Source organism: Manis javanica, chromosome 14 (genome assembly GCF_040802235.1).
Source record: "Manis javanica isolate MJ-LG chromosome 14, MJ_LKY, whole genome shotgun sequence".
Taxonomy (NCBI): Eukaryota; Metazoa; Chordata; class Mammalia; order Pholidota; family Manidae; genus Manis; species Manis javanica.
The window spans coordinates 30,635,478-30,643,303 of NC_133169.1; the positions used below are offsets into that span (position 1 = coordinate 30,635,478).

General features: G+C 38.9%; 1 pseudogene; it reads left to right on the plus strand.

The window, feature by feature from the left end:
• The first annotated feature begins 481 nt into the window (after nt 1-481).
• Nucleotides 482-1,425, plus strand: LOC108389307 (olfactory receptor 2H1-like; annotated as a pseudogene).
• The last annotated feature ends 6,401 nt before the right edge of the window (nt 1,426-7,826 follow it).

Consider the following 7,826-nt stretch of genomic DNA (forward strand, 5'->3'; position numbering starts at 1 on the left):
AGGTTTCTTTCTGGGATAGTCTCCATTTCACATGTTTCTTTTAACATCAGCACACAATGGAAATTAAAACCTGATATATATGTATGTAGACAACTAATTTGAAAGACACTACTTTGTGTTTAACACTTAATTATAAGCATATTAGAGATACATAATGACTAAAAAAGACAATTGGAAAGGAACATGCATTAGATCTGTGTTAATTATAAAAGTATTGGATTATATTATAGAGATAAATCTCCATTGTAATATCTCACAAAAACCTCTTTTACAGGAAATACAACATTGTGGAAAAGATTTGTATCACATTTTCCTAATGTCAGGGGGAAAATCCAATGCCTAATGTCCCAAGAACCCCTGGAAAACAAACGCTTTCATTCTCTAAACAAATGGTAGTGTACCCTCCCCACAGAACTTATTTACAAACCTTGCAAACCTTGGATACAATTACATCCAAATCCCAGTGTTAAGAGCACCAGTGATGGCAAACAAGAGCTTCCCAGGGGGCTTCATCCTCCTTGGTTTCTCCGAATGGCCTGATCTGGAAATTGCTCTCTTCTGGGCTGTGATCCTCTTGTACACCATGATCGTCCTCTCCAACCTGACCATCATCCTGCTCTCCTGTGCGGACCCTCGTCTCCACACCCCCATGTACTTCTTCCTCAGCAATCTCTCCTTCCTGGATCTCTGCTTCACCACAGCTGCTGTGCCCCAGATGTTGTCCAACCTGTGGGGGCCAGACAAGAGCATCACCTACACAGGCTGTGTCATCCAACTGTGTGTGTTGCTCTGTCTTGGTCCCACAGAAGATGTCATGTTGGTGGTGATGGCCTTTGACCGCTACGTCACTATCTGCCGGCCCCTGCACTACAACGTCATCATGCATCAGCAGTTTTGTTGGAAGCTGGTGTTCGTGGCCTGGCTGTCAGGGCTGATGTTATCTGTGGTCCAAACTCCCATCACTTTGCAGCTGCCTCTCTGTGCCCACCACCGCCTGGATGACATTCTTTGTGAGATTCCTGCCTTCCTAAGCCTGGCATGTGGAGACACCTCTGCTGATGAGTGGCAGATGACCATCTCTGCTGTTCTCTTCACCATCGTACCACTGGGGTTGATTCTGACTTCTTATGTATACATAGCTCAAGCCCTGGGGAAAATCCAGTCTGAGGAGGGAAAGCAGAAGGCCATTGCCACCTGCTCCTCCCACCTCACCGTAGTCGTCGTATTTTATGGGACAATCGCTATGGTGTACACAGACCCTAAAAATGACTTTGCTTCAAAAAATGGCAATTTTTCACCTTCTTCTACACCGTTGTCACACCTTTGTTGAACCCTCTCATCTACACCCTGAGAAACAAAGAGGTGAAGGGTGCCCTGCAAAGACTTCTCAGCAAGGCGATCAACACAGCAAAAAATAGAAGTTGACCTTTTGAACCAGGAGTGGTGTTGAAAATTATGACATTCACACTCTCTCCATTTGAGAGTTTTGAATTGTCACTAAAAAGGGCTGATTTTAGTTCAAAGGCAGTAATTTCTGGCTTAGTCTTCATTCCTGTAATTTTACATGTTATATTGTTAAAAATGAAATCTGTAAAAATGCCATATCAGTTTTGATCAACTAACAAGAATTCAAAATATATTTTCTTAGATAGGAATACTATTTGCTGAGTTAATTTTTGAAGAAGATATATTATTATTTCTTAAGCAAATAAGCACCATGAGTTACACAGTTTTGTTTTAAATACCAATAAATTATCTATTATTCATTTTTTAATTAAAAAACCTATGTGAAAATGTATATTATGTTTTCTTTCACACAAGTATGCATGGAAAGAAGTATCCATAGAGTTTCCCTTGTTTCCGAACACATGAAATCTTTTCTTTTTCATTTCACTATATGTGACGTCTTGGGCAGAAGCAAGAAATTCTAGCTGGACGTACTGTGATATATTCTTCATTTGGAATTGCAAGGAGATGAATCCATGACAGTGAGTTGTCTCAGAGGCATATGAATACAGGAGAGGTGTGGGCTTCTCATTTCATGAGATGCACAGGTCTCTGCTTGTAATTCATGCTTAACTTAACCTCCATTTGACTGCAAATAAATTTACCTGTTATCCACATTTGATTACCACTCAGTTACTTTATTACAAATAAGTTATTACACAAATATATTTTTCTACCCACATAAAATGAAGGTCATTTTTAAAATTATGCAAATAAGTATAAAAACACAAAGTGCATCATTGAATCTGTTGTCTGCTTTGTTATGCTATTGCACAAATACAACTCTGCCTAAACCCAAGTGAACTTATTCTAACAGAACTAAGACATGAGTATTCCTGAAACTATAGCACAATAAATTGAGATGGAAATTTCTAAAGAGTTTCTTGAAATTGTCTATACCCTTGTACTATCAGAAATAGCAATGACACCACATAGTTTGCGAGACATTTCTGTTTTCTGATTTGTCACAGTCTTTTGGGGGCGGGGGCAGGGCTGTCACACATCATTACCAAGAGTGCGGATAGAGCTCTGTGAGTGATGCTCAGGGCAACATGCATGGAAGGCATGCAGCTTAGAGTTGGAGGCTGGAGGTATTACTACTTAAACAAGAACTTTGTAAGGGTCTTAATGACATTTCCAGCAGAATACATATAAGGACACTGAGGTAGTCGCAGCAGACTGTCAGTGCCTTAACCAACAGCCTGCATTTATGTCTTGCACGTTTGAAGTGCAGAGTGGGAGCGCGTGACTCTGGGGCAGTGCCCTGTCCTTGTGGGTTTCACATTCCAAGCAGCTTTGTCCTTAGCATGTCTGCATTCCTACTCCCATGGCAGAGACGACAGGCCAGAGGGACCAGCCCTGAGAGCTAGATGTGTCCTCCTGGAGGTGATGTGTGTCACCTCCTCTCATGCCTGCTGGATCTCAGCAAGTCAAGGGGCCAGATCTAACTTCAGGTGGGCAGGGTTTTGAATATGTCCTGCATCTCCAAATGTGGAACAGGAGTGGGTGTTGGGGAATAGTGTGCATGCCAGTCACATGGACTAAGGATAAGAGGGAATCAGCTGAAGGTGGGAAGGAGGACCACATTCATTAGTGAAGCCTTGGGATAAACAGGAGTTCCTTTCCCTAAGCAGTTGTACATAGTGGGTGTTTCTGCGGGCGATGAAGAAAACATCAGAGAAGGAAGAATTGCAGAAATAACTGGTTATTTTAAGTCATCTGATTAAGTGGTATCTGCATGCTTAATTTTTTTCTTTTTTTCTTCTCACTACATTATACTTCTCTTTTTTTATCCTCCCAGAACTCATGTAATTCTTCCTTTGATATAACTTTTATTATTTAGTGCACTTTTTCCATTTTTAAATGTTTCCTTTACCAATAGTGTGCCACTGGCTGTCAGTCCTGTTACCTGTGTACAATGATGCTCTTGAGATGCCCTCCGTCACTGTCCTCATAGTGAGAAACTCTAATAGCCACAAGATGCAAATTAAAGATTAAAGCTGCTCAACAAATGGAGTGTTAATTATTATCATTGCTATTTCAGTGATAGTCTTAGTTTGCAATGTGCCCTAAAAAGCCTTTTGCATATTACACTGATGTTTTCATACTGAAAGACTCAAAAGAGAGAAAACCAACTCTGAATTAAAATAAATGAAAGTAAGCCTTCCATTATGCAGGCTGAGAGAATAATATAGGTAGAAGATTCTACCCAAAGACAACAGAAAATAACTTTTAAACGCCCATAAACATTCATTGACAGACCATATCCCAGACTATAAAATAAGATTACTTTTCTAATGGAACTAAAACACGGAAGAGTGCTCCTGGAACTATAGCACAATGAATTGAGCCTGAAATTTAACATTTAAAGTAACTGAAATTACACATAGTGTGTCATTATAAAATAATGGTACAAATGTAGACATCAATGCCATAAAAATTAACATTTTAGGACAATCTCCAAGCCTTTGGAATAAGCAATGTACTGTGAAACAAAGAGGAAGGCTTTAAAACGATGCTGAGAGAATAAATCTATCAATCCTGAATTGTAGATTCAGGTAAATTGTCATTCAAAAGTAAGTGTAAGTAGAAACATTTTTAAAGGCATTTTCATATATTGTTTAGATCTGGGTGTTTACTGCTTAATATGGAAACTATTAAGTTAAATCCATAATTACACAACCAACATGTTGAAAGAGAAGAGAACAGCAATACAATTTTGGAAGGTGGAAAAAAAGAATACCCAAGTTTTGGCATATTAGTTCTAAGAAGGCAAAAAAAAAAAATTTCATGCAAAAATTATGTGGTTATTTTTGTAGCAATAAAAATACACTATCAGTTCATAAATTGGAACATTTGGCATAGAAGGGAAGCAAATGAAACAAGATGTCAGGTCTAATGAGGTAAGAAGTAATATTTCAGACACTGGAGGAAAAAACCTTTAAAGAAGGAAGATGTAATCAACTGTGCCAACTGCCAATTACATTGAGAAGTTAGTCAACCTTTAATTTAATATTATTATGTAATGCCCCCATTATCCCTGCTAATTTTCTTTCTTTGAAATCAGATATTCATTAATAATTTAGTTATTAATATAACTATTCCAGGTTTATGTTGTTACAGTTAATAGCATGTCACTTTTTAGTGGCTTTATTGACATAACATTCATATGTAAAAATGTTATACAATTTTTACAACTTGGTTTTTGATATCAAATCTTTTTATCAGTGTTGATATTGATGTTTTTGGTACATTGTGGCTTCATCACCACAACCGGCTATTTAACCTGTCACCTCTATGTAGTTACCATTTGTGTGTCTATGTTGAAAAGGTTTAATTTTAACACCAGTTCTTTCAGACAAGATTCAGGTTTACATCATAGTATTGTTTACTATTGTCATAATGCTGTACATCAGATTTCTATAACTTACTCCACTTGCTTGACTGCAGCTTGGTACCCTTTGACCGATATTACCCCATTTCCCCCTTCCTCAGCTCCTGGCAACCCCATCCCACTTACTGTTTAAGAGTCTGACTCTGAGGTCCACCTATTCGTGAATTCATGCAGTATCTCTATTTGTCTTGCTCTTTTTCTCTTAGTATAAAGTTCTCCAGCCCCACCCATGCTGTTGTAAATGGAAGTATTTTGTTATATTTTCATTTCTAAAATTTAATATGATTCTGTTTTCTTCATTTGCTCAAGAGTACTTAGGATGTTTCCATTATTTCACCGCTGGGAGTAATGATGCAATGAACATGGATGCATAGATAATCCCCGTGGTCCTGATTCCAATTCCTTTGTATGTTTACATTTAAGGCTTTAGTACATTTTGAGTTGATTTTTGTTTATGATTTGAGATAAGGGTACAGTTTCATTCTTTTGCACATGGATACCCAGATTTCCTAAACCCACTGTTTGTTATGTTCATTTATATTTTTATCATTGAAGTGTAGTTAATATGTAATATCACACTGGTTTCAAGTATACACCACAGTGATTCAATAGTGAAGTAAGTGCACAGTGATTCAATAGTGAATTTTTAAATCCTCACCCCAACTAGTCCAGTTACTGCCAACACAGAAATATGTTACAAAACCATTGACTGTATTCTCCATGCTGTACTTCCATCCTTGTGACAAAACTTATATTATTGAGATTTTGTGCTGCTTTAACCCCTTGACCCACACCACTAACCACCCCAACGCTCCCCCATGGTAACCACCAGTCACTTCTCAATGTCTATGAGTCTATTGCTATCTTGTTCATTTTATTTTGTTTCTGGATTCCATCTATATAAATGAAATCATATGGTAGCTTTCTTTCTTCACCTGGCTTACTTATTTCACTTAGCATAATATAATCTAATTCTACCAAGTTTATCACAAATGGCAGGATTGCTTTCTTTCTTAAAACTGAATAATATTACACTGTATATATATATATATATATATATATATATATATATATATATATATACCACATCTTCTTTTTGGTTGTTGTTGAAATATTTTTATTGAAGTACAGTTGATATACAATATTGTATTGCCTTTAAGTACATAACACAGTGATTCAACAGTTATGCACAGTATTAAATCCTCACCCCAACTAGTGTAATTACTGTCAACATAGAAAGTGTTACATAATTATTGACTATATTATCTATGCTGTACTTTCATCCCTGTGGTAAATTTATATTATGATTGAGATTATGTGCCTCTTTACCCCTTCACTGTTATCTCCTACCCATCCCAACCCCTCCCCCATGGTAACCACCAGTCACTTCTCAGTGTCTATGAGTCTACTGCTCTTTTGTTCATTTTTTGTTTTGTTTTAAGATTCCATATATAAGTGAAATTTGGTATTTATCTTGCTCTTCAAGCCTTATTTCACTTAGAGCAATACCCTCTAGGTCTATCCATGTGGTTACAAATGGCAGGATTTCTTTTTTATGGCCGACCAGTGTTCAACTGTGTATATGTACCACATCTTCTTTACCCAGTCATCTATTTATGGACACTTTGGTTGCTTTCATACCTTGTCTATTGTAAATAACGTAGTGATAAGCAACTGGGGATACACACCTTTTCAAATCAGATTCACTGCTTGGCCAAGTGTGATGGGCAGGGTGGGCACACTGTGGGCCACTGGGGTTGAGCCAGCAGGCCAGATGGAGAGTTTAAAGATGGCTCCTGCATGCATCTGATATTCTCATTGTCATCCTACTTCAGCTTAGGAAGGGTCTCGAGAGCTGGGAAAATGTAGTTCATGCTCTTCCTTTCTGTCAGCCACTTGGAGCCCTGCTGGTTTGAGCATGCCAGGTGGGGTAGGGACACAGGGGATGCACCCATGGGGATGGTCTGCCAGTGGAGGACATGGAGCATTTTGGAGTTGGCTTCCACAAGTGCAAGACCAGTTGGGTCTAGAAAGTTCTGGGAAAATATTGTCTGTTGGCCCTTTCTCTTTCAGAGAGAGCTCTTTCTAAACCCTGCCCTCCTGGCAGACTTCCCACTCCTGGTAAATATTTTGAAATACCACCTCTGTGCTGGGTCGCAGTGGGACCAACAGAGGATGCCTGTCCTCCACGAGTGACAGGTGCCTGAGCCCCACAGAGTGCTCAGCTCTCCTGGGTGTCCAGCCCTGTTCATCACCAAACCCAGTGCAGTGTGGATGCCAGTTCCTGGAGTAGGTCTCCAGAGCCAGGGGTGCCAGAATCCAGAGCAATTACCCCTTAACTAGTCTGTTCCTGTCCCTCCCACTTATGGGCTGGAGAGGGGGAAGGGCTGAGCCTGATGAAAGTGGCTCTCCCCTTTACCCTCTCAATGTATTCCTCTCATCTTCAGCAGCTGTAGATGGTCTGCTTTGCACTCTTCATGTCATTTTGCAGGGTTAGCTATACTGGCTGTAGCTGCTTCAGTGGTGTGGACTTGGCAGGAGGTGTTTTCCTGGCCATCCTACTCAGCCATCTTTTCAATGTCCCAGTTACAAATACCATTCTTCTTGAAGTTATGTAAACATTTAGGCCACATTCAATGAAGCTGTATTTGTAATAAGATTATTCTACCACTGATTATTTTTTATCAAAATGGGTGTGAGTGGAGATAATTTTTTTATGATGCAATGAAAAAACACAACACTCATTTGTATGGTATCACATTTTAGCCCTGTTTATTGTCTTTGAGATCTTATCCTCCTGTAGTTTAACAGAACACTGTTACCATGAATATTTTGCCACCCCTTACCAAACACACAATTATAATTTCCTTTAATATCTGTCCACTACTCTCAAAGTTGATGTTACCAATTTTCTCCATTCTCCATG